Genomic DNA, 24,430 nt, shown 5'->3' with positions numbered 1-24,430 from the left:
ACCTACAGAGTAAATGCTCAGTCAAGGATTAACATATCTGGAATATTTACAGCACCTCGTGTGTTAAAACATCAAGTGAAACATCTATAAAATTCTTCAATTAGAACATTGTTATTTCTTCATCACGGTTACTAACCAATAACAACATCAGTCATGGAACTGGGCTTTTAAAACCTGAGCCTTGGGGTGCCTGGGTGGCTCACTTGGTTAAGCATCTGACTTCAGCTCAGGTCATGATCTCACAGGTCATGGGTTCAAGTCCTGTGCTGGGCTCAGTGCTGACAGCTCAGAGCCTGGCACCTGCTTCAGATTCTGCATCTCCCTCTCTCTCTGGCGCTACCTCGCTCATACTCTGTGTCTGTTTCTCAAAAAAAATAAATGTTGGAAAAAAAATTTTTTTAATACTCAAAAAAATAAAAAATGTTGGAAAAAAAATTTTTAAATACTCTTAAAAAAAAACTGAGGTTATCTGGCCTATCATCCTCATTAATGAAGAAATTAAAGTCCAAAAAGGTTAGGAAATTTCTCCTGGGTCTCCACAAAAGTTAGTTACAAAACAACAACTACAATTCATATTCCTTCTTAGCTCAGGGTTTCTTCCACTTCGTGATGCTTTCTCTCAAGCTGAGAATTAGTTAAGGTTCTATGGTAGCAGGCAATAGAAATCATCTTGGCAGAAATTTTTAAAAAGGGAAGGATTAGTTGAAGGGATTGGTGGGGGGAGGAGGCCTACAAATTGGAAGGAAGAGATGAAAAACCAGTCTTGAAATAGAACCAGGTGACTCCAGGTGACTCTTTTCAGCAGAAACTACTTTCAACCTTGCTCAGATGGTACCATTGCCATTCAGAAGCTCTAATATTTTATTCCAACTTTGTATAATTACATGACTATGCAAAGTTGCAGGAGACCCTAATAATATCATGTGCCTACCTCTTGGTGGTCCTTGAGTGATAAGAAAAAAGATCTGATATAAGGAACCCCCAGGAATCATTTTTCAGTCCATAATGGCAGACCAAGTACCTGGGTTTACCAGCATACTGAGACAGTACAGAATGGAAAGAAATAAGTGTCCTAAATACAATCAGGACGCAAGTAGGAAGGGGTGTTGGTACTGATTGGTCAACCACCAATAAATCTCTACTACAAGATTAAATACATACACGAGAGCTTTCACAACCTAAAATATTTGATAGTTAAGCACTATATTTTTCTAAGTTGATAAAATTATGTATCAATTCTAAGAGTAACATGAATGGTTTCAGGACTGATTTATTGGCTGATACTACACTGAATTAGAAACATGGCTAAAATGCTTACATTGCTTAATTTTCATAACTCCAGGGCATGAATGGAAGAAATATTGATAAATTTATAGCCTCTGTTAACTATTCAATTACTTAAGAGAAATAGTCATTAACATCTCAAGACAGTAACTGAAGATTTACTGATAAAATTACTCTCTCAAAGATAAACATTTAAAATTTTTTTAAAAAAAGATTTACTGATAAAATTAGTAATAGATGGTTATCTAGAAGTGAGTAGATGTGCAGTTATACTTGTCTGTGGGATTAATTCATAAGACAAATGAACCTGATCTCAGCTGTCAAGATATTTGGTTGCTAAAAATTTCATTAATGAAATGTTACTATGATTCAATTCAGTAAATTTTTATCAAGTCCTTACTTCTTGGTAGACACTAATACAAGTTTGAATAAAGTCTGATCCTTGCCCTCAAAAACACATTTGTCATGAAGGGGAAAAAAAAGAAAGAAATGATCTAAATGTATTCCACCACTTTCATGGATAAGTGGGAAAGTTCAAGGTTTTACCTACAGCTGCCACTGCCCTTTTGAGGGTTAACATTCACAGTCTCCACTGCAGCACTTCCAAAGGTCCTGAGATTTTGAGATGGTGGTTGACCCATTGGATCAATTGACTGGGTACTGAGCAAAGTCTTGCGCGGATGGGGATCACTCCACCAGACGATCAATTAGTGACGTGCTAGTTCTGAAGGGACGATCTCTTCCATATTCCTGATGTTTCCTTTAATATTGAAAGCACCACAACTGAAGTAACTCTGTCAGCTTTCCCGCTCAATTTTATCAGATGGGTAAGTGTAGTCATTTCCCTATCTGATAAAATTGGGAGAATAAAGTGACCATGCTCATATCATCTCCCCTTTTCCTCTTGGAAGCAAACCTGTTTACCAGGAGGAGTACTGGGAGCTGCAGAAAAACCTCATGGGACATCCCACCGTCTCCCAGAGGGAGAACCCACCTTCACCAAACACTGCCTGTGGGGAGAGGAGGTATATATCTATCTCATCTTGGGTTCTGTAATCTGTATTCTACCTCTCCAACCCATGATTTATCAGTAAGAAGGGTGATATTGTGGCCCTTGTTTGCTACTTCTTGGGTGTACTTCTGAGTTTGTTAATGTTTACCCCACAACTCCAGATCCCATCTGTCTTGGTCTCCCACCAGGTCATAGTCCCTCCATCTCCACCTCTTCACCACATTAACAGACACCAGTACTAATGAGGGAAATCGCTATGGTGATATACAATCCAAACTGGAGTGGCCTATCTAAGACTGTGAACTCAGCTTTCACAGCTCCCTGGTACTGGTGCCAACTAGCACTCACTCTAGGTAGATGGTCAAGGTGAGCACACTTTCACTGGAGACTAACTCTGGCTGTGTGTGTGTGTGTGTGTGTGTGTGTGTGTGTGTGTGCGCACTCCCCAGACCTGGTCCCTCATCCTAGATCCCATGAGGGATCTGTCTCCCACTAGGTTGTGCCCTCCATCTTGCCTCTGTCCCCCACACTCCAGCTCAGTGAATCCCTGCTACTAGTGACCTCTTGTCTAACTCATCACTTCTATCACATCTCTCATCTCTACGTGGGTACTTCTTATTCCCATGATGCCCAGGCTTTGGAACTCAAAGGTCAGCAATCAACTTCTTTGTCTCTGTATCCACTCCAGTCATCCCCTTCCCTGGGGCAACAAGGCATCAATTGCTTAGCTAGCCAAAGGGTAAAAATAAATATGGAAACAAAAAGCTCCTTTGAAAATATTGTCCTACGCCACAGGTGACTAAGGAATTACAATATGGTGTCAAAACAAGAGCAATAAACACAGAGCACTGGGCTGATGCAAATGAAAGCCAAATAATTCAGCACAAGGGCATCAGGAAAGGTTCAGGGGAAGACAGCACTCCGCATCCAACCTTGAAATTGTCAGAATACAAGTGAGTTCTTACAAAGATCTGTGTTTTTGCACTGTGGGAATTTTTTAATTTGCTTGTTTACTTTTGATTTAGGAAAATTCAAACAAAATTGGAAGAGTACAATAAACCCCCATTACCAAATGCATTAATTACCAATTCATGGACAATCTTGTTTCATTTAAACCACCCATCTAACATTGGCCAAATTGTTTTGAAGCAAATCACAGGCATTTTAAAAGGTAAAGACTTCTAAAATATTATTTCCATACCATCACTAACATAAAAATTGCTGATAATTTTTAATGTCATCAAATAACCCGTCAACATTCATATTTCCCCAATTGTATCCATTAAAAACAAAAAAACAAAACAATTGCTTGTTCAAATAAGACTCCAAACAAGGAGGTGCATACATGGTTTTTGTTTGATATTTATTGTCTCTTTTCATTTATAGTTTCTCCCCCTTTTCCCCCTGCAATTTATGTGCCAAGGAAACCAGATTGTTTGTCCTATAGACTTTCTCACATTCTGAATTTTGACGAATAAATCCCCATGCTGCCTTTGTATATATTCCTCTTTCCCTTATATTCACTGTAAATTACTAGGTTCAACCTAAAGCCTGATTTGATAAAACTTTGATATTTTTTTGACAAAAATATTTTATAGGTGGTATTGTAGACTTCTAACAGGAGTCACCTAATTTTTTATTGCCTCCTCCCCCCGCTGTGAGGTTAGCAACCACTGAAGATGTTTGCTCACATTCATTATTTCATTAAGGGTTTGTATTTGTATTCTAGAGGTTTATAACAAAATCCACAAAGAGAATTCCTCTTTCTTACTGACTGTGGAGCTGGATGAATAGTATAGATTATCATACATTCTCTAACACTCAGGCTAGACTCAAAAGAGTAAGGACGAGGAGACCACACAAGCTTCACCAGCTGGTCTCAATCGGGCTTTCCAATGTGTCACGGTACACTAGTAAGTCTCACGTAAGATGGTGACTCCCAAACTTTGATGTCTAAATTGAAAACAGAGGGATTTAAATGCAGGGTCCAAAGGAGTTCCACCATGAAACAGATTTCTAGAATCCTGATAGCATTTCCTTTGTGTTCACTCTTCAAGACATTTCCTTAGTTTCCCTCTTAGAACAAACGATTCATTCCATTTCAATCAGCCCTCATTTTCTTCCTTCTATTGCATAGATTCCCCTTCCCTATTTGACATTCTCCTTGTCATAAATAAATAATCAGTTGGATTCATGTATACACAGCCCTGTCAAGAATTAAAAAAAAAAAAAAATCACTCAACATGAAAAGCAAAGACGGCACTGTGAAACAAACAAAAAAAACATCTATTTTCCTACCCAGGGCATCTGCCAGCCATTAAGGTGTTGTAATAATTTTTCTTTGTGCATCAATTGCTAAGCCAACTGTTAAGTTTTCAGTACTACTCACTTCACAATTTACACTAAATGAAGCATTGCTCCCAAGACTAGTTCTTGTTAAATAAGGCTTTGGCTAGATTCATTTCTTATCTAATAAGCAGTAATGAAAAGCAACATTTAGGGGCACCTGGGTGGCTGAGTCGGTTGCACGTCTGACTTTAGCTCAGGTCATGATCTCATGGTTCATGAGTTCAGGCCCTATGTCAGGCTCTGTGCTGACAGCTCCGAGCCTGGATCCAGCTTTGTATTCTGTGTCTCCCTCTCACTCTGACCCTCCCCTGCTCATGCTCGCTCTCATGCGCTCTCTCTCTCTCTCTCTCAAGATTAAATAAAAACATTTAAAAAAAAGAAAGAAAAGCAACATTTATATCTCATTTGTTTTATTAAGTCTCAACAAAGTCCTACAAAATGAAAAGATTTCTTATTTTCTTATACAGCAAATTGAAGGCAAAAATTCAAATGAGGTAATAATCATAATTCTTTAATTGCCCAAGCAATGTTAGGGTTAGTATTGGGGGAGGTGGGGTGGCAATTGTGAAAGACAGATTCAACCATCATAAATATGAACACCATATGAGGTGCTTAAATTCATAGCTTGGCAGTGAACTTACAATGTGTCACACACTTCAAAGAAGCCTGGATATGTTTTCAAGTGCAATCTTTTTTTTTTTTAAGTTTTAATTTAAATTCCAGTTGGTTGCCATACAGTGTCAAGTGCAATCTTTAACACTCTCAGTTCTGTCTCAAATTTTGTGACTGTTGCTGAACATGCTTATTTAAAAGTGAAAGTTATTACAGCATTTCAGAAATGGGCATAGAAAAGATCGTCACACATGATCACTGCTGCCTATTCATGATGGATTTAAGACAGTTTCTCAAGACACAAAAAACGAGAAATGAGAAAAAAAGAAAGAGAACCTATGTTTATGAAAACATAAAACAAACATGGGAATGAAGCTAGTCCACAAAAGGTACACCTGTCTACTACCCAGGAGGGTATTGCCTGATCTTTCTAAGATTCAAGGACATTACTGAATAAAGCCAAGTGGGATTGACCTCATGCGGACATTTGTACTGAGGCCTTCACTCTGTCATAACTTTCTACCACCTTTTCATCTGTTCTAGGACTTTAAAACTTTTAGGTTGAAAACAAAGAAGTCTTTAAAAGCAGCTCAAAACAGAAAGCCATACTTTTATTAATTTCTGGTCAATGATACCTCCAGATTTCTTTGGAATCATTTTTCCTAATTCTGCGGCAAGTACAACTACCAAAAAGCATAGTAGGTTCTTTGAATCTTTCCTAGCCCTTTGAAGAGTTTCTAAAAATCAAAGAGCGGATTATCTCAATCACTCTTTCCTCATTTTCAGCATGGAAAATTCTCTGTATCACATTTTGACTGCATAAGTCTTGGAAGGAGTACTGCCTAAGGATTTTCGTGCTCTCAGCAACTGAAAAGTCATTCATTAATCCATTCTTTATTTATTCATACATTTGCCAATTTAACAGATGTCTTGAGTACTATCTATGTTCTAGAAGTGGTGGCCCTCACTGGGCACAGTGAGGAAAGCCTGAACAAGACACCTATTCTGTCTTCAAGGAGTAAGGCAAATTGAAGGCCTAATCTCAATTTTCATCCCTCCCTCAAGTTTGGGGTTGCCTTGGATGGAGTCCATACCAGTGAGATTTAAGGGAAAAACAAAAACAAAAAACTGCTCAGATTTCTGGAAAAGCTTTCTTGATGAAATGAAAAGACTTAACTAGAGCAGAGGCTTTGGCTCTACAAAGAGTGAGCTGCTGGACAAATGCCAAAGGCTGGTTTCTTTCATCTTGACATTTCGCGGGTAAGGAAAACAACCTCTGTTTAAGCACCTTGAGTCAAATTTTCTGTTACTTGTAGCCAAAAGCATTCCTAACTAGATCAATGAGCTCACAATTTGAAAAATTAGACACAGTTCTGGGACACCTGGGTGGCTCAGTCAGTTGGGCATCTGACTTTGCCTCAGGTCCTGATCTCGTGGTTTGTGAGTTTGAGCCCTGCATGGGACTCTGTGCTGTCAGTGCGGAGCTCACTTCAGATCCTCTGTTCCCCCCCTCTCTTGGCCCCTCCCTTCGTGTGCTCTCTCAAAACTAAAAAAATAAATAAGCATTTAAAAAATTAGACACTGGGGCGCCTGGGTGGCGTATTGGGTTAAGCGTCCGACTTCAGCCAGGTCACGATCTCGCGGTCCGTGAGTTCGAGCCCCGCGTCAGGCTCTGGGCTGATGGCTCAGAGCCTGGAGCCTGTTTCTGATTCTGTGTCTCCCTCTCTCTCTGCCCCTCCCCCGTTCATGCTCTGTCTCCCTCTGTCCCAAAAATAAATAAACATTGGAAAAAAAATTTTTTTTAAATTAGACACTGTTAACCGTAAAATAGAAGACAAAAAGAAGAAAATGCCATTACCCAGGCTTCAACAAAATATTAGCTTTGAGGAATAAAAGTCTCTTTTGTTTAGGAAATAACGAAGGAACAAGGGATGGATGGAAGAAACAATGGGGAGGAAGGGGGGAAATGTGAAGATTTTTGCTGTTGCATTTATTTGTCCCAGCAAGACTGATTTAGAAATAATTTGAGGCAATATCTCCTTATCAAAGCTCAGACAACAGAACTGTCATCCTGCAGGACCAGGTAATGTGGCCCTGGGGTAGACATTTGGGAGAGAGAACAATAATGAAGAATTAATATTTTTGGACAGAGTTGGGGTAGCTGCACTGTGAATCATAATTTGAGGGAAAAGAGAATCTTTAAGAAGTTTTGATAAATGTTGAATAGATTACTCCTTTCCTTTTCTTTCCTTTCTCTTTTAAACACTTCAGCAGTGATTTATATTATTTCTTAGGATTTTTGAAGTAGATATATGTTCTATTGAATAAAATACCATACAAAGTAGAAGCTTTAGGCAATTTAAGAAGGGCTAGAATAATGAAGTTTCACATGCATTATTGTATTTAATCATTACAGCTACTCTAAGAAAGAGCTATTATTTTTTTAAACATGAGCAACTGAGGCTCAAGAGACTAATGTATTTGCCTCACCTTTTATCTTTAGCAAGTTGTATAATGAAAACGGAATCAACTTTGCCCACTTCCAAAGTCCTTTCTCTTTCTGCTACACTATGTGGCCCGGAAAAAAGGGAAGTGGAGAAAAATAGGAAAGACCCAGATATAAGGAGGGCTGAGACAAAAAAAATTCCTTAGACAGGAATTTTTCTGAAATTCCTAATATATAACTAGAAGCCACAAGAAAATTTTACTGTAAGGCCAAAAACGAACCAACATACAGGATTTTGTTTGTTTGTAACTTAGGTGAAAGGTAGCTGTACTTCTAACTATCTGGGTGACTTTATAGAAGGTACTTACCATGGTCTCTGTTTTCTCATCTCTGTAATCATCTCATCTCATCTGTAAGATGAGTTACTATGAGGATGCATCAGAAGAACAGTCTGAAACATAAATGATCCTGGACCATCACCAAGATCAGCAGGACTTTATTCCATGGCCAATAAATAACATTCACACCACTTTTACATGGAGTAAGGCTTCAGCAGTGCCAGGGCAGCCAGTCTTCTGTGGTGGGAAGGGAAGTTTTCATGCAAAGAGACTTAAAGCAACACCAGAAGGTCACAAACGAAGGGGTCTCCCACTCTCTAAGAAAGATTAAATCAGATCATTGACTCCTTTACTTGATGTTTAAGACACACTCGATCAAAAAAAAAAAAAAAAAATTAATGTAGGCTTCACGCCCAGTGCAGAATGCAACACAGGGCTTGAACTCACAGCCCTGAGATCAAGACCTGAGCTGAGATCAAGGGTTGGATTCTCAACTGATTGAGCCACCCAGGTGCCCCAAAACATGCTCAATATTTTAAAAAGCATATGGACTTGCTGTAACTTTTTTTCTTTTTCTTTCTTTTTTTTTTTTTTTGCATACTGCTACACCTGAAACATTTCCCTAAAAATATCTAAGCCAGATTTCCTAAGAATTTTTTAAGATACTTTTTCCTTAAAAATGCCTAAACTTGCTTGGGTGCCTGGTTGGCTCAGTCAGGTTAGCGTTTGACTTTGGTTCAGGTCATGATCTCACATGGATTCAAGGCCAGCATTGGGCCCTGTGCTGACAGCTCAGAGCCTGGACCCTGCTTCAGATTCTGTGTCTCCCTCTCTCTCTGCCCCTTCCCTGCTCGTGCTCAGTCTCTCTCTCTCTCACTCTCTCTCACAAAAATAAGTGTTAAAAAAATTTTTTTAATGCCTAAACTTGCAACTGTTGTAAATAAAGCCTTTTTTTGGGGGGGGAATCCTAGGAATTCTTACAACATTAATACAGCTGTAAGTTAATGGTTTATAGACTGTTGAATAACTAGACCAAAAAGTCCACTAAGCAAGCACTGGAGCCCAGGAGGGTAAACAGTTGAAGGCACATACACAGCTTCATGAATACCAGGCTGGGCAAAGGGCCCTTATAAGATGACTCGAGCCTGAGAGGAAATCCTCAGTGAGTGAAATATGCAATACAAAGACCCCTGAAAATAAGAACAGGCTGTGTGATTGAGTGCCTCTGGGCTCCAGGTAAGGCTGTGGGGAGCAGACCACCCAGTGACAGAAGTAACAAGCCACTGTTATCCAGGCTTTAGTCTGTTGCATTTCTGACCACTGTCTGGTCTTCCGATTTTCTGTCTCTCCCTTGGTTTCAGTCTTGAGTCTGGCACCTGAACCCCCACATAGTGTGAACATAGCAGTTTATTAATGTAGAAGTACTTCAGACTTCAGATACAGGATTTCAGAGCTGGGAAGGGTTTGGGGAGGGTTGATTAGATCAACAGTCTGTTCACTTGGAGGCTGAGGCAAAAACCAGGAGTGCCGCCCTCAGGCTGTAGGACAGATGGAGAACTGGGAAAACAGGCTGGAAAGGAAAATAAGAGAAGGGGAAGGAAGGCAGAGAAAGAACAAGAATAGAAAGTGGAGGGGAGTGGCAGCTATAATTGCTGGTAGACTTTCTCATAGCATCTGTGAGTCAGAGTCTGGTCTACCCCGGAGCTAGACTTTACCCACACCATTCTGTATGTGATTGGATATTAGAGAGACAAAAGAAAAACGTTGGTTGGAGGGAACCTTGGTCTACCCTTCTGTGAGTCCTATATCCCTAGTCAAGGCTTTGGCAACAGACAGGGAATCAAGCCCTCCAAGTTTCTCAGCTTAGGCCAGGGAGAGCTTAGGCAACACCCAGGTGCTGAAGTGAAAAAGTGAAAAGCAGAGAAGGAAGAGAAGAAGCATTTGGAGGTCGCAGGGGGCTGCAATTTCAGATAAGGTGACCAGGTAAGGCTTACTAAAGGTGACTTTGAGAAAAGCAGGTGAGGAAAGGAGCCGTGGAGAAAACTGAGGGAAGAGCCTGCAGGAAGAAGAAATAGCCAGCATAAAGGCCCTAGAGGAGGGGAACAGGGAAGGTGCAGGATGCCAGTGGAACTGAGTGGAACCACCAAGAGAAAGGCTGGAATACGGTGAGGTCAGACACGCCAGCCCATCACAAGGACTTGGTAGAATATGCAGTAGAGTTTGGTTTTTACTCTGGGTAAGATGAGAAGCCACCAGAACGTTTTGTGCAGAGGAGTGAAAGATCGGACTCGAGTTTCAACAGGATCATTTTGCCAGTTGTGACTCAGAATAGGCTGAACACAGCGAAGGATGGAAATAGGGAGACTGCTCAGAAATCTATTGCAATAATTCAGGCAAGAGAGGTAATAGTTTTATTAATCAATATCTCTCTTTTCTTCCTCATCTATAAAACAGGCCAAGTAATGGTCTGGTTTGGAGAATCAGTGAGAAGGTGCATTAATAGTTATAAAAGCCTTAGGACATGCGTAGCATACAGCAAACACTCAAGTGTTAGTTATTATAGGGTCTTGAATCTGTCCATTAGCCCCATGTTATGGATACAGAAAATGAAGCTGAGAGAACTTAAATGACTTGTCTAAAGCCACAGTATCTTGAATGTGTTAAGAACTTGAACAGCAGACGTAGGCCTGTGTGTTTATGGTGTGACAATTTGCAGCTACTTTCAGCGAGTAACGCTCTCTACCTCATTCTAGCCACCAGTATTTGCTCTGACTCTGTTCATCAGATTAACCAGTTACTTAACTTTAGCAAACCCTGGGCTACAAAACAAGTAGGTTTTTTTTTTTTTAATGTTTATTTATTTTTGAGAGAGATGGAGCATGAGAAGGGGAGAAGCAGAGAGAGAGAGGAAGACACAGAATGTGAAGCAGGCTCCAGGCGCTGAGCCATCAGCACAGAGCCCGACGCAGGGCTCGAACTCACAAACCACGAGATCATGACCTGAGCTGAAGTTGAACACTTAACCAACTGAGCCACCCAGGCGTCCTACAAAACAAGTGGGTTTGATGGAAGGAGAGAGATGACAAGAGGTTCAGAGCATAGGTCACTCCTATGTGAGCAGACCCTAGAATTTAGAGAGGATAGCCATGATACTTTAGAAGTAAAAAAAAAAGAAAAAAAAAAGAAAAAAAGAAAAAGTAAAAGAAATGTAGAAAGAAGGCGAAACACATGGGTATGTAAGAAAAGCAAAAGAAGGAAAAAGAAAAGAAAGAAAAGATTAAATCCTAGGAGTAAATTTTACCTTCTTCAAAATTCTTTTCAGGACTGTCCCTGCAGTCTTTCCTACGTCCTATCATTTTCTTGAATGTCTTTGCTTTTGACCTGCTCCAAGTTTTCCACATCTCTCACCATAGTATCCATACCATGCTGATGGCCAATAATGCTGAGAAACCATGACAGTGGCAGAAGAAACAGAAAGAAGTGTACCTAAAATTAGAGCCAATTGAGGGGCACCTGGGTGGCACAGTCAGCTGAGCATCTGACTCTTGATTTCAGCTCAGGTCAGGATCTCACGGTTGGTGAGATTGAGCCCCATGGCGGGCTCTGCGCTGATAGCCTGGAGCCTGCTTCGGATTCTCTCTCTCTCCCTCTCTCTCTACCCCTCATTGTTCTCTCGCTCTCAAAATAAATAAATAAACTTAAAAAAATAAAAATGTAAAACAAAATGTTGGCCAGTTGAAGAGCATGATCATTGTACTCAGCAGTCAGTTAAGAATACAGACTGATTTCTCCTTAGAATGAGTGATTCATGTTAATATTTTACCAGGAACAGGAGACACTCTTTTCCTTTCAAATCCATCTTCCTTCAAAGGAAAGAGGGCTCTGATTTTTTTTTTCGTGGTGTTCTGAAAACAAAACAAAACAAACAAAAAGAAAGACACTAGACTGACAGGATTATCCTTAATATAAATGAGCCATCCTCGTGCTGCAAGATACCACAACACAACTTTGCAATTTCTGCCAGCACCTACACTATGGTGTCTTCACCCGTAAGTGTGCACCCTCCTCTTCATTAGAAAGCTTAACGCATGCTTGTGTTCATTAACAAAGGTAATCCTGGCTTAATTGGCATCCAAATTTATATGTCCTCTCTTGTAGAGATAAGCCCTTGGAAATTAATAAAAATGTCTTCTAATTTATGCAAATCACCATAATCAGATTTGTCGTTAATTTTACGTGCATTAAGTTTCTATTTAGAAAATGAAGAGCTTGGCCAAGGCCAGAACACACACCACTCCAAGCCAGACAAAGAAAACCTCATTCCTAATACAAATGTGGGGAGTGGGAGGGCTGCACACAAGACCTTTCATTAATTTGATAGCGTATGAAGCTAACAAGGCCATTTTCAAGTTATTTCATCTCTTCTCCAGTGAAATTAAATCTGAAAGATAGAGTCAGACACCTGGGGATGGTAAAAATGTCAGAGGGTGAGCCAAAAAGCAAAACCAACATTAATAGGGGCAAGATCATTTTAGTTGGACCAAGAAAATTAAAATAGGAACACCCCCCAAAGAACCTGGACACCTCAAGTACAAAAATCATAGCAACTGACATTTAATCATTTTGCCTTCATCCTTACTGGACTGTTAGATAAGATTTTCCAAATCTTGGCCAATAAAGCAGCAGCCATGTTTTCAAAAAATGATTTGCTTTGGTAAATGTGATTAGAGAATTTGAGCAGGGAGCCCCAAACATCCAGCCCAATTTCAATTTTGGTAACACAGGCAATGGCTCTCCAAGGACCTCGCCTTTTAGCAGTTACAGCTGCTCACCTAATTGACAATGCAGAAAGGATTTGTTGTAATTTGTTTTCTTTGGACTACATCAAAAATCTATAAAACATTCATGGCATGGTGTCAGGCACAGTTACTATATAAATCCATACCAGTTATTCTGGTGAGAACTTAAAATTTCAAGTGAACAACTGTCTTTTCCATGGTACTTACAGTACACTAATATCTGTAAATCTAAAACATATTCCTGCACGTTACTTGTCTAAGTAGGTCTGGAAGATCACATCTGTGCTATAGGGGAGCCCCAAGTGGAGTAAATTAGAATGAGCAGGCAAAAGGAGGAAAATGCGTTTTGTTCGTTGAGCCTGATGATGAATATCAACCTTTCTATGTCTTGTTTTCACAGAATATCAAGAATCAAGGAATTACTAAGAACAAAACACTCTCATTTTCTTTTCCACTTGACCAGGAGTTTGTATTAAACTGACAGCCTCTTCTATCGAGTTTGAAAATTAAATTTAGTTAAATAATGTTGAAAATAATTTGCACATATGTTAACTTTTCGATGCTCTGTTACGGTCATCTATTTTATCTTTTTAAAACCAGAACAAGGATAACTAAGTGGAGCTTAATTTAAAGCATACAGCTGGAAAATCTTATTTCTCAAAGTTGTAATGAAAGAAATCGAGAAAGTGATTTCAACCAAATCCAATCAATATTCCCCAGGACTGTTTCACTAAACAGCTCCCAAAAGTGTCATTTACATCATTAGCTGTGAAAGTGGCACCCACTTGAATTGTGCAGTGCACAGCCCATACAGTTGTAGATGGTGACTCAGATTTCCCCTAGTCTACTATTGTCTGAATGCAGACCTCATGAACTAACTCCTGAGTCTCCACTCCACATTGTGCAAGGCAAATGTTTCATTCAGACACTACCTGCCATTATCAAGTCAAATTAGTCATTTGTTTCATTTTGCTAGATATTTCATTATCCATCCCAGTTCCCATCTATGAATAGAAATAATAAATGAGGGTAATGTGCTTACCCATTAATGTTTGAGACACTACTATTTGCTAAGCACTCTGTTATCCTCACAATAAATCTGTGTAATATTATCATCATCATCTCCATGGGATGAGTCAGTTAACAAATTAGAATATGGATTTAAATCCAGATCTATTTAATCCAAAATCACATACCACTTCCCCTACATGATTTTGCCATGCTGTTCTTCTAAGAGCATGCTTTAATAAACGGCTCTGGGAAACTCTCCACAACGTGATGGACAATTGTCAATGTAAAAAAGAGTGTTAAGGTATTGTCCAGATTTCCTAGGGAAAATGGCGATGCAGCTAATGTGAAGAAGTGTATGGAAAATCCCCCAAAGGAGATACTGCACAAAGGATAGAATGAACCGAATGCAGATGACCTGGTGCAGAGAATTAGAGAGGTGAGAGGACTGTGCGAAACTATGCAGACATGGGTAGCACGAGTCCAGAATGAGGAAATACACATCAAAGACATAATCTGTCACATGACTATGAGCAACGGGAAATGGACCAAGACTAAGGGAATCAATATCAGAGGCTCGGGAACAATAAAAGTACCACTTGATAAGGACATTAAGAACACTGCCTGGCTTAAATAAAAATGAATCAAAACAGGGTTTTCCTCGGGCTAGGAGGAAAATTTCAGAGAAACAGAGCTAACGGAATCAGAAGAGACTCCTAAACAAAAGTTCTGATTCCTTAACAGGCCTTTGGGGCACTGCTGGAGGTGGGGGAAAGAGGACAGTCTTTCCTGAAGGGTTATGCTGTGTGTTGTTGAAAGATAGACTGAGGTATTAAAATTATTAAGAGTTTATGTGAGCAAAAATCCGTTCCAATGGGGGCAGCACCTAACAGGAAATGATTAGGAGCATTCTTCCAACAGGAACCAGGAGGAAGGCATACAGAGAAAAGGTGGAAGGAAATTATTTGATTGGCTATAGCAGCTGTCTGTGATTGATCATCCTTAGTGTTTTGATTTCATAACCTTGAGGAAACTACAGGCTTGGACTTTTGGTTTGCTGATGTAGACCATCATGGCATTACAGCCACCTCAGTCTAATGGCCTCCTTGTTTGATTCATTCAACGGTCTTCCCAAATCCCGTTTCCTTCTCTCCTGGCTCACAGCTGGACTACTTCCCCTCCCAGCTCTCTGGCAGTAACATGTAGTCTGGGTGATTTAATTTAGCCAATGGAATGAGACTGGATGGAATGGATGAGAGAGAAGATGATATGGTTAGGAGAACCAAATTTCTAGAGGTAGGGAGAGCCACAGATGGGACAAGCCTAGGTCCCTAAATGAGCACACAGAAGCCAACCAATCAGAAATACACACTGCACTGTGACATGAACAAGAAATAAACTTGTAGGACCATAAGCCACTGAGAATATGGAGTTTCTTACAGCTGGTAGTGTTACCCTAACACACGCTACTACAAATGGCTCATGGCCTAGAGAAAGGCTGTGTAGACTGACAGAGTGGTATCTCTGAACATGTTTAATTAAACCATTTAATGCTTTAAAATTGGCCAAGCCCACTGAACAAAGCAAGTTTCAACCCACACAATTCTACCAACTAAACTCTCTGGGGAGTCACTTCTGAGCCAAAAACAAAACATTGAAAAGCAGCCAGTCACGCAGAGTTCAGGGGAAAGCGAACACTGGAAGAACAAAAAGCCCGAGGGGAGAACAAGACTTGCGTGTTCCACAGACGGGAAGAAAGCCACTGTTGATACAGTATGGGGAAGGAGATGAATGGAGGTGGGAGAGGTGAACATGGAGACTCATGGAGGCCCTTGTGGGCCATGCTCTGGAGTTGATGTTTTCTTTTTAAATTTATTCTACATACAATAGGAAGCAATTAGAAGTTTTGATATTCTGGATTTTATAGTATAATGGAACTTAGTTTAGTTGTATATAATTATAAGCACTAACTATCTTTACAGCAAAATTCAGTTGTACTTTGAACTGAATGAATGGGTGAATACAAGGAAATATCCCTGATTTTTAAGAGGCAGAGGGAAGGTCAAGATGGAACACACACACACACACACACACACACACACACACACACACTCACTCACACAAACTTTTACTCAGGTGGCAGCGATTTTGAACTTGACATCTCCAGGGGATGGCATGATGACCCTACAGCACTACAGCAGCCTTTCAAGATATTTGCCATATTTGTCAATGCCTCTATCGTTCCCAGTGTTATTAAAACAAACACAAAAAATCACTAGTCAGATATTGAAAAGTATGTACTACGGGGAATTTGTTCCTAGACTTTCTCAAGGTCACCTTACAATTTGTTTCATATCGTTATTATTTCCTTTGAAGCATTATTTAAATGTTTTTAATGTTTATTTTTGAGAGAGCGAGAGACAGAGCGCAAGCAGGGGAGGGGCAGAGAGAGAGGGTGACACAGAACACAAAGCAGGCTCCAGGCTTTGAACTGTCAGCACAGAGCCCAACATGGGGCTTGAACCCAGAGACTCCGAGATCATGACCTGAGCTGAAGCCTGATACCCAACCAATTGGGCCACCAGGAGACCCTGCTTGGAGCATTATTTAAAAACATTCATGGTGCCTAGGTAGCTCAATAGGCTGAGTGTTTGACTCTTGATTTCAGCTCAGGTCATGACCTCAGGTCAAGAATTCAAGCCCCAAGTTGGGCTCTGCACTGGGCATGGAGGCTACTTAAAAAAACTCAGAAGCCCTGATGTTTATATGTAGGAGAAATACCACAGTGTGTGTGTATTTTTTTTAAGTTTATGTATTTATTTTGAGATAGCACATGTACATGAGCATGGGAAGTGGCAGAGAGAAACAGAGAGAGAATCCCAAGCAGACTCCACACACTGCCCACACAGATCCCGACACAGGGCTTGAACTCTTGAACCATGAGGTCATGACCTGAGCCAAAATCAAGAGACGCTTCACCACCGGAGCCACCCAGGAGCCCCCACCACGGCATATTTTAAATTGCAAATAAAAAAAGCCAAGATATTGGAGTCCAACATATCAGAAAAATATGTTAGTGCCACGCTTCCTTCTAACCAGTCTGATGGTCTTGTAACCAAGGAAGCTTCCCTTGGATGGTTCTTAGTGTCAGTTGTCTGCAGCATTCCGTCCTGCAGGAGAGATTTGTGATGCAGACATCTGTATGCCAATTTATGATCCTGAGTTACCCGTGCTCCTGCCAAAATTAGCTTATCAGTTTCTTCACTTGTAATCTGAGCTGGTGACGTTTGGTTCAGTGTTCTTTGCCATTTTTGTCTGAACTGTGGACATAATGCTTGCATCAAAACTTGAATCAACAGCTATTTCTTCTGTGTAATTAAAACTATGGTGAATAATCGCGTTTGTCTCCATAATCTATTATTTGTTTAGCTCCATGAAGTTTGTCATTATGAGGCCATGGGAAACATTTTTCTTGAATTTGTGTGTAAGTATAATGAGTGTGTGTGCACTCTGTGAAGATACCTTAACATCCAAATATCTTGAAAACAAAACAAAACAAAACAAAACAAAAACAAAAACAAAACCGTGACACTAGCTGTCTGATGAACCTCCTATTTCCCAGAGACACCAGACCACAGTGAGTAAGACTCAGCTAACAGGAACATAGAGTCTCCTTGTACACCAGGGACTGTCTCCACAGACTTGGTGGCTTTTCGTCAAGAAGCAAACTCAGCAGCACAGACCATCCACAAAATACACCTCACTGCACAACCTGACATTTGGCTTACTGCCAGCAGCACTAGCCCAAGAAACCAGAGGTGGGTCTCAGACCATCCAGACCCTGGAGGATGAGAACGGACATCTGAAGTGGTTTTTTACATGCTAGGATTACACATTTACATATGTGTACATTTATTCAATGTGCTTTGTACATTTACAACTGTGACTTTACTAGCAGCTCTATGATCTGCAGCCCAACATACAGGAGACAGAATTATCACCAGAATGTCTTTGTTAATAAAATTTCCTAAGACTAACCAAGGTCTGGGAGAGATGGGAATCAACCCCTATCAAGAAAGGGACCCCTTGGGGCGCCTGGGTGGCGCAGTCGGTTAAGCCTCCGACTTCAGCCAGGTCACGATCTCGCGGTCCGTGAGTTCGAGCCCCGCGTCGGCTCTGGGCTGATGCCTCGGAGCCTGGAGCCTGTTTCCGGTTCTGTGTCTCCCTCTCTCTCTGCCGCTCCCCCGTTCATGCTCTGTCTCTCTCTGTCCCAAAAATAAAATAAAAACGTTGAAAAAAAATTAAAAAAAAAAGGGACCCCTTGCCACTCTACACTAATTTTCCATACAGTAGGATGGATCTATCAATGCATGTTGGAGGAAAGGCTCTCCCAGGAGGCTCTAAAACATAGGTCTCAAAAGGCAAACTTATAAAACCCTAAGATTCTTCAAAGCATGCCCCAACTAATATCTCGCAATACATTTTCCTTTTTGTCCTTTCCCAGTGAGAGTGAAACTCAAACTTCTCGCCATTTTTCCTATTCTCTTCAGAATTAAATCACCTCAAAGAAATCCACATTTTAAGTCAATTTCTATAGCAAATTACCCTACCCATCAAAGAGAAGTGCAAAACCATTTGAAAAGACATTATGCTTCCAAGGTATTTATCCTTAATACAATTTATATTCTCTGCAAAAATATATATGGTACCTATTGCTGCCTTTGGAAATGTGAGTAATTTGGTTAATATAAAAGGTTTTGAAGAATGAGTCTGGAAGTCTTGATTATTAATTATACCTATCACAAAGTAAATTCTCATGATTTATTAACCACTGAAGTTAGCCCAAATTGAACTCCTATAGAAATTGGGTAAAATTACATGGGAAATTGTTATTCCATATAAACTAGATAAATTATCCCTAGGTTATGTACATACATGCCCCAATAAATTACACCACGAGAGCAGCAAAGAAAGTAATGTAACTCATCACTTTCAACATGTAACTTCCATATTTTAAATTTTTTTTTCAACGTTTATTTATTTTTGGGACAGAGAGAGACAGAGCATGAACGGGGGAGGGGCAGAGAGAGAGGGAGACACAGAATCGGAAACAGGCTCCAGGCTCGGAGCCATCAGCCCAGAGCCTGACGCGGGGCTCGAACTCACGGACCGCGAGATCGTGACCTGGCTGAAGTCGGACGCTTAACCGACTGCGCCACCCAGGCGCCCCTGTAACTTTCATATTTTAAAGGAGATGATAAACAAGAAGTCTTTTAAAAATTACTAGTTTTTCATGCAAATACATCTAATTATTCTGTTGAGGGTTTGTAGTTTCTTGTGTAAGTTTCTAAAAATTATCTCCATTTATCTGTCAATAAAATTTTCCAGGATGAAAAACATAACCTTTTATTCAAACATTTTTGTTTTTTTAAATTTTCTAACTAAGAAAATTAAGTCTGATTCCATTTACTAATTTTAAAGAATTGTTTTAAAACATTTAAAATGATGTATAAATTTTTATAGGGAAAATTAAAGATATTTTGAATGATGGTTTTCTTCTTTCAGCAAAAAAAAAAAAAAAAAACCAACAACAAAAAAACTTTTAGGAATACCTGGGTGGCTCAGTTGGTTAAGCATCTGACTCTTTTTTTTTTTTTTTAATTTTTTTTTCTCAACGTTTTTATTTATTTTTGGGACAGAGAGAGACAGAGCATGAACAGGGGAGGGGCAGAGAGAGAGGGAGACACAGAATCAGAAACAGGCTCCAGTCTCTGAGCCATCAGCCCAGAGCCTGACGCGGGGCTCGAACTCACGGACCGCAAGATCGTGACCTGGCTGAAGTCGGACGCTTAACCGACTGTGCCACCCAGGCGCCCCAAGCATCTGACTCTTGATCTCAGCTCAGGTCTTGATCTCAGGGTTGTGAGTTCAAGCCTCACATTGGGCTTCATGCTGGATATGAAACCTAGTTAAAAAAAAAAAAAGTTTTTATACCACCCTAATGAAGTACTTTGCCCACACTACTCATGTGCTATAGAATTTCATATTGAAAAAATTGTTCTGGTGACAGAGATAGTACAAAACAGTGCTATAGACATGCTTCCTAACAGATCAAATATCATCAGGATTTACTGGGAAAAATATCTATAAATTTTGCTGGTGTACCCATTCCATGCATAATTAAAAGTGCCTATCATAGAGAAGAAGAAAAGCTTAGATTATGAAGAAGTATGAATAATAAGGTTCTGAGGTAGCAGTTAAATTTTAGGCATCCCAAGGCTAAGGTTCACTGTGAAGATAAAATTACATAGAACAAGTGAATTTGTTGTGCCAGTTATAAAGTCTCTAAATGTTGATTATTTTCTGCCCGAGAAAATTTACAGGATTCTTGGGAGGACTAAGATCATCATTAATGTGACCTACCCTTTTCACAGGTGCTAAAGTAAACATTAGTTGTCAGGATAGGTGTTTAATTTCCTCCCCAAATTATTTTATCCTCCTTAGAGTGGAATTTGCCAGTTAAAATTTGGTGGTGCTGATTGACCATGCAGAAATCCACTTAAGCCCCCTCGTAGTCAGTTTCAACCGCGGGCTTAAGAGGAAAACCACTGGCTCTCCCATGCTGACACACTGGACTGTCACTCATCAAACGAGATCATGAAGGGGAGTCCATTTTGAAAAATCAATATTAAAATAGAACTGATTATGAATACAAGATGGCAGTATTGGCCCTCTTGGATCAAAATTAATCTGCTGCACAGCCTGATTTGCATGGCCCACAAGCTATGAATGGTCTTCACATTTCTAAAATGAAAGAGAAAAAAAATGCTGCAGAAACTGCATGTGGCTTGTCTAAAATATATACTACCTGGCTCTTAATAGAAAAGGTTTGTAACCTATCATCTAGATAGTCACAATTACAGGCAAAGTTGTTTCATCGATTTAATGAAAGTGCTAAATAAATGTTTGCATTAATAGATATTTGAAAGCTTAATTTTTAAAACTTTACTGGGGTTTACTTCACATGCGGGAAACTGCACATATTTAAAGTACACATACGATACAGGCGTTTTTCAATGAGACTATCATCTTAATCAGGATATAAAACATTTCTATCCCCTCCACAGGTTTCTTCTTGCTTCCTTGAAATCCACCCTCCCTCCACCCCTTCCCTCAGACAACTATTGGTCTGCTCTCTGTTATTATAGGTTAATTTGCATTTTGTAGAACTATATATAAATAAAATCCTAGCACATAAACATTTTCATTTGGCTTCTTTCACTCAGCATGATTTCGAGATTCATCTATTCGTGTATCTGTGGCTTGTTTCATTTTATTGCTGAGTAGGATTCCGCTCTATGGATATACCAGAGTTTGTTTATTCGTTCACTTTTTGATGGACCCCTTTCTCAGGTAAATGTATAGACGCAAAACTTCTCAGTAATATGCTAGCTAACTACGTGCTTAACCTTACAAGAAAATGCAGAACAGTTTTCTAAAGTATTTGGACCATTTTACATTCCCTACCGCAAACTCTGCCCCCACCCTTAACACTTGCTATCATTTGTTTTATTTTGTTTAGGAATTTGGGATGGTGTTATCTCATTGTAGTGCTAATTTGCATTTTCCTAGTGACTAATGATAAAGACTATCTTTGATCAAACTCTAGCCAGGCTTCTCTGAGCCCTTCTTCACTGGGCCTCAACCTTGACCTACAAAAACTGCAGACTCTCAGCACAAATAATTTTGTCCGCCCCACCCTAAGAGATGTGACTCAACACTAGCATAATTTCTAACATCTCAAGGCTCATCCATAGGGTGACCCCAGCCTCCCTTAAAATGGTAATAGACAGGCCCCTGAATCTCCTCTGAGAGCAGTTACCTTAGAAACCTTGCAATTATAAATCTTTTCTCTGCCCTTTGAGATATAAATCTACCATCCAAAACTGTTTTCTCAAGGACCTGAGAGCCATTTCTTTGAAATGCATACAATCTGTCCCATGGGAAGTTAAGGGCCCAGCTTCACGGGGCTCCTTGTTCTAATTACATTACTGTCTTCTGCTACAAAGATACAAGTAGTTTCTTTCTCTTCCAGATAAGCACTGATGAACAAACCCAGATGGCCTGGTCACATTAACTAACACCCCCTTCCTCCTTTTTATAATTTCTACTCAAGACCTTGTGGCTCTCCCCTCCCCATTACCTCACTCTCCCTTTGAAACACTCACTCACTACAGCACCAATCAATGTTGACTTTGATTCACACTGGACTCTTTTCCCTATTGCAATAGGATTACCAAATAAAATCTGTCCTCACCACTTTAACTAGTGTCTGGCTTTGTTTATTTTGACACAAATAACATTGAGTATCTTTTTATATGCTTATTGGCCATTCACATACTTTTTTATGTGAAGTGCCTATTAAGATCTTGGTCATTTATTATTGCTTTCTTATTATTAAGCGGTAAGATTCTTCACATATTCTGAATACAAGTCGTTTTTCATATGTATATAGGTAGATATAGATATATGTATAAAATATCTGCCTGTCTTTTCTTCATGCTTTTTCAGAGCAAAACATTTTTTTTATTTTGATTAAGTTGATATACTTTTATGATTTTATACTAGGGTTCTCCAGGTAAATAGAACAGGATGTGTGTGTGTAGAGAGATATAGATATGGATAGACATACATAATCATCAGGATGTGTGTGTGCAGATAAATATATAGAACCAACAAGATGTGTCCTGTTGGTCCTATATATCCATATACACATACATTTTGTTGGTTCTGTATTTTCTATATCTATATACCTATATCCCTATCTACATATCTAGATTTATACATAGATCTGTATGTGTATAGGGAGATATGTGGATATATAGACACAATTTATTTTAAGGACTTGATTCCCCCAATTGTGGGAGCTTGAGAAATTCAAAATCTATAGGGTAGAAAGTAAGATAGAAAGGATCTTGAAAAACCTAATGGCTATACCAAGTCAGTCAGGTCAAAGTGAATTAATTGGTTGACAACCATAGGTATATATAATCAGTCTAACTCTGTGAAGTTTGTTTTTCCAGGATCTGTGCACACTGAGGTAAATTAGTCTTTGCTCCCTTATCATCTGACCAAACTCACATTTGGCCCAAGACTAACAGCCAAGTAGAGGCATAAGGGAGAAACAGAGAGGGACCTCAGGGTTATGCTATTTAATGGAGATGCTACGTGGCGTTGCATGGAGGCGACGGCAAGTGAACAGTGAAGGAAGGAGGAGGAAGGAACTTTCTATCCAGTGGCATCCAGATCCCACTTCATCACGTAAACACCTCAAGCACATTAAGTACTGGCCCTACATGAAAGCACTAGTTTCGTTTCTTCAAATAATAGGAGAAAAGGAAAAGAAAGTGACTTCTGGGAAGAAATCCAAAAAGGACATTTCATAAGAGGGCGATTTTTCTCACATCATAACCTTAGATATTCCAGAAAAGGAAAATTAATCAAAGACACATCCTTTTACAAACACTTTAAAAGATTGGAGCTGCACGAATGTGGGTAATGTGGAAGGTTTTCCTCAAGAATAGTGGGTCAGTGTTCAACATAGCAGAGTCAGTCTGGTAGAAATACCATTCAATGTTAACAACAAAATAGAATTCTCTCCAAGTACGTTATTGGCTGTCGGCACATACAGGTCAAGTATCACTGGACTAGGACACTTTACAGCATGGTTTTAGTTCTAGTTGTGCCATAGAGCTGCAGCAAGCTACTGAAGAAGGAGCAAACAGGGGCGCCTGGGTGGCGCAGTCGGTTAAGCCTCTGACTTCAGCCAGGTCACGATCACGCGGACCGGGAGTTCGAGCCCCGCGTCGGGCTCTGGGCTGATGGCTCGGAGCCTGGAGCCTGTTTCTGATTCTGTGTCTCCCTCTCTCTCTCTGCCCCTCCCCCGTTCATGCTCTGTCTCTCTCTGTCCCAAAAATAAATAAACGTTGAAAAAAAAATTAAAAAAAAAAAAGAAGGAACAAACATTTGAATCCCTCTCCAACCCCCCATTCTTAGCAAATCCCTTCACAAGATACTTTCACATTATCTTAATAAGTTGAGAGTAAATAAAAAACCTTGCAATAAAGCTTTTTAATAAAGAGTAAAAACAGAAATCCTCGAAAGATAGGTATTAGTGTTTCCACTTTACTGATAAGAAAATATCAGATAAGTGGTTTCCCACAGCCACACGGGTTGTAATAAATCCAGGAGTAGAACCCAAGTCTAATTTCCAAGCTGTGTTACCCACGTTATTTTTCTTAACTAATACACTCATCCATTCAGCCATTCGTTAAAACTGTTATATTCCAAGAATTATTCCAGGGGCTAGAGATAGAAGGACAGATTAGACATAAATCCTTGCCCCATCACCCTTGTCCCTCAGGGAACTTACCATCTAATAAGGAAGAAGTGTGAATAAACTATGTCATTGGTTTTGACCTTACATCCACAATTATAGCAACAAATTTCCTTGCAGAGATTATCCCCCAAGATTATCAAGTATTTCTAAGACTCTCCCAAGTCTTGCAAATATGTCTTATCA

General features: G+C 39.8%; 1 long non-coding RNA gene across 1 annotated transcript; it reads right to left on the bottom strand.

Moving 5' to 3' along the window:
• Window positions 1-3,642: 3,642 nt before the first annotated feature.
• On the bottom strand, window positions 3,643-11,995 carry LOC123386838. The gene is made up of 3 exons (XR_006601281.1): window positions 11,865-11,995; window positions 8,072-8,358; window positions 3,643-4,503 (listed from the first exon to the last, which is right to left on the bottom strand). It is a non-coding gene; the product is annotated as an uncharacterized LOC123386838 (long non-coding RNA).
• Window positions 11,996-24,430: the final 12,435 nt, after the last annotated feature.

The sequence above is a fragment of the Felis catus genome, chromosome B4 (assembly GCF_018350175.1).
Source record: "Felis catus isolate Fca126 chromosome B4, F.catus_Fca126_mat1.0, whole genome shotgun sequence".
NCBI classification, from domain to species: domain Eukaryota; kingdom Metazoa; phylum Chordata; class Mammalia; order Carnivora; family Felidae; genus Felis; species Felis catus.
This window is presented reverse-complemented; position numbering and strand designations above follow the sequence as displayed.